This window comes from Mya arenaria, chromosome 6, assembly GCF_026914265.1.
Source record: "Mya arenaria isolate MELC-2E11 chromosome 6, ASM2691426v1".
NCBI lineage: Eukaryota > Metazoa > Mollusca > Bivalvia > Myida > Myidae > Mya > Mya arenaria.
The window spans coordinates 21,764,282-21,768,254 of NC_069127.1; the positions used below are offsets into that span (position 1 = coordinate 21,764,282).

Consider the following 3,973-nt stretch of genomic DNA (forward strand, 5'->3'; position numbering starts at 1 on the left):
TTACTTCTTTTAAATGAAAATCTGACTCAAATTGATTTCTTATCACCAAGATCGATGGCACAAACACCAAAATAACTTCGAATTGTTGTCGCCTGACTGTCCCCCCCCCCACACACACACCAAATCGGTGTATAGTACACAGCCTCTGTGTATTGATCTTAATCTACTTGCCTTGATCCATCTTATCATATATCCAATCTGAGTATCCTGCTGGGCAGTTTTGGTGGTTTCATTATAATATTATGAAGCCAATAAACCAAGATGAACAGCAAGGGATAATCATGCAAAACATTTCTTAAACTAGGCCTTTAAGAGCTAAGATAAGTCTTGGAGAATCGGAATATAGACCAACAAAACGACACCCGGCGCGACTATTAGGGCATGCACGTTTAATAAGATATTCATGATTACTCTTGCTTTTTCATTCCATTGAGGTTTAAGTGCTATAATTATCTTCTTTAAATGATCGCAGATTTCGGTGGACATTTCCCCATACTAACTGTTGTTCCATATTTGTTAACAAGAACACTTTGTGGTTGAAATCGTTTGCAATTTGTTGTGTTTGCGGGTATCTAGAATTTTAGTGTTTTCGTCAGTGTTGTGAACTTGGATATAAATTGTCCGCTAAAATTTGTCATCTTCTGTTTCAGGTAAAAACTAAATAATATGATAATTATGTTTCACTGGTGTTTAATATTGCTTCAACATTTTACAATATTTTCCTTGTGCAAATTTTGGGATATCTATTTCAATCGGGTCGTTAATGTTTAATGATGGGCTTTTTCGAACTGATTTATTTGTTTGACCTTTTTAAATGACTGTGTTTTGTAAACGGCGTTTCAAGGTGAATATTGAACTCAATTTTTTTTTATATTGCATAAAGGAAAACTGCATAATTACATTGTTGTCTTTAACAATAGTTTTAATAAGTTGCGGTAGATGGTTATCTATATAGCAACACAACTCAAAGTCAAGATAAAATGTCCTTAATGTAATGAATAATGCTATATTTAACATTGCTACCAATGCTAACCCTGTGAAAAAGAAACTGTATGGCCATAAAATATTGGCCAAGTTCGATTATGGGCCTAATTGGACGAGAAGGTCAAGCGTTAACTTGACGTTAACTTAACCAAAATCCTAGATTAAACGTTGTTATCATTCAAGCACCTTCATTTAAATACCAATTCAAATAATATTCAAATCGAAAACGTATGACCACACTATTTCGTCTATTTCGTTTATGGGTCAGATCTGATCAGTAGATCAATATTTCTCGTTCTTTAATTATATTTGTGTATTTGTTATGTTGACATTCTAACACCATTCCTAGCCATATAAATAAAGAAAAGTTTCCTCATAGTTTGTACAATGCATAGTGTTTGATATCCATAAATTTATCGTATATTTCTTTTATTTTATAAAACTATTTAAACTATCTCCCTCTTTTCTGATTGTAGGAGGCCAATTCCATTCATTTATACGACTTTATAAAATACACAACTATTCAAAATTAAGCAACTCCAGAAAAAGTTAAGGACTTCGTAAAAGTATTAACAAGCTCGTGTAGCCACTGTTGTTCAATCGTATGTATTCTCTTCATATTATGTATGAACGAAATGAGTAAAATAAAATAGTTTATAATTGGCATTGTATTGACAAATCGGATAAGTTGGTTAAGAGTTCTATGTCATTGGATTATAAAACAATGCATATTTAACCTAGTTTACACTCTAAAACATCTATTTGTTCACCACTTCCAAACATATTTAAAACGGAAATATTTGACAATATGATTCCGGTCAGGTTTTATTATTTGCAAATTCTGACCAGATGTGGCATGTGGCCTTGATTTATAAACAAATGGGATTTTCAGATTATTGACAAACATCTGACCAGTAGGTCAACACGAGTATAATGAAGTGTTCTTTATTAAAATCTCAAACAAGCAATATTTATCATTGTTCACACTCTTGCACCTTTATTTTCTTGCACCTTTATTTTCTCATTGATCCTAAAATTATTTAGAAAGTAATAGGTATGACCATTAAAATTCGGTCATGTTCTATATTAAAAGCTATATTGTATCAGTTGGTTTATAGTTGCAAACAAGTCAATCGAAGGAAAGTAATGTGGTAATGTAGTTTACTTTCATCGTATTATAAGAATTATTGTCTTTATCGAGTCTATGTTTAGCTTGGTTACAGAGTAGGACACTAGGTCATGTCATAGTAATTTCTTACATACACAATAGAAATTCAATGTCCAAAGTTCGATACAATAGGTTCGAATTGCAGACACATAATAACGCTTTTGTTTTAAATCACTATAGGTGATTCAATATATATTCAGTTGCGCTTCAAGATGGCAATGATGTGGCAGTACAAACATAAACAATGAACTATTACGAAGAAACTTCAGGGAGAAGCCCAGTAGTCCAAACTTAAATACAAACCATATTTAGATGTACAATATCGACCTTGAACACAAACGTACAAATATCACAAACAGGCCACACCTGCAAAAAAATAACTGTATAAATAAATTAATGGATCACTGCCATGCCTGCAAACTTAAACCAGGATGAATACACATAAATCAGCCAAATACTTTCTACCTGCTATGGAAGGTTTATGGCCTGAATGTAAGCTGACCTTAAATAATGCAGGGATATACCCATGTTCTGCAAAAACTTTTGAAATTAATAATCCACCTTTTTTACTTAAAATGACAAGTATATTTATTGTGTGTTTACAAATGTGTCTGCCAAATACATTGCAAATATTGACTTAAAAGAGATTAAATTGAGAATATTATTGTCAATGAATTCCTATCTTTATCGAACAGTGTTTAACTGCAAAGTGGATTTTCAGAACATCTGCCAATTTCATAGTGAAAATAAGGACACAGACCTGGAACAACAACAACTGGAGAATGATACTTAGTTTGCTGATCTTGGTAAGTATTGATCTACATCGTCAGTAGAGTGACCATTGTTAAAGTTGATTTGTTAAATATGCCTATTAATTATGTTGCAAAACTAACATAACGACATACATTTCAATGCATTTTACTTAAAGTTATTATTCACCGAAATGTATCACATGATGACAAATGTATGACTGAAAATGGGTGATCATGTTTTAATGTGTATGAAGGACTGCACGTGCGTCTTGGCTGCATTATGGCTTAACCCGAACGTGTGTCCCTTCACGACAAAAAGTGTATTCAAATTCTAAAATAGAAATAAGTTGTTATTGGTTGCAATTCCTAGTCTAATTGAGAATAACCGAAGAGACATTTTGAAATTTTAATAATACTAGTTCTCTCAGTGAGTTTGACAGTTTTCCCTGCTCCAGGAAAGGAATTTGGTTAGCATGACCCCGTGGCACAGAATAATTTTGTTTAACAAGTATGATAATTTGTTCGCTAAAGCCACGAGTCACACATGTGTATTCTTTTATATTTCTACTGTCTGTTGCGTGCTGCCAGTTCACGAATCGATAGTCTTACCATTTTATACATATGGTGTATGTATATATATTTTAAAGGTACCAATGGTGGCTTGTTTGGCTCCTGTTGTAGCTGCTGCTCCCGCTTTACTTCATCCAGGTAAGAACTGCATGTATGAAAGTATGAAATGCAAACTGCTTGTCGATAAGTTTCTTAATATGAAATTAAAAACACAAACAAACGGCGGAAATGATCCCGCGATATTAACAATAGATTGTCCGTTATTTAGGGAAGGACCAAATACATTTTACATATACTATAGGTTAATGTCTTAGCTTTTTAGCTTCTCTTTGCGGTTTTCATGGTTCAATGACACGGATACGACTGTCTGTATGTCTTTATAATCTTTAGTTATTATACATACTCGTGTATTTATAAATAAACTGTTAATTCTGAATATTCGTACTTAACGTGATTGTTGATATCACAAGGTGTAATTCTTGTATTTTATCTTACAGTC

At 32.8% G+C, this 3,973-nt stretch overlaps 1 long non-coding RNA gene across 1 annotated transcript; it reads left to right on the forward strand.

Moving 5' to 3' along the window:
• Positions 1-528: 528 nt before the first annotated feature.
• On the forward strand, positions 529-3,610 carry LOC128237168 (uncharacterized). Its single transcript, XR_008261514.1, has 3 exons — positions 529-650; positions 2,874-2,958; positions 3,552-3,610. It is a non-coding gene; the product is annotated as an uncharacterized LOC128237168 (long non-coding RNA).
• Positions 3,611-3,973: the final 363 nt, after the last annotated feature.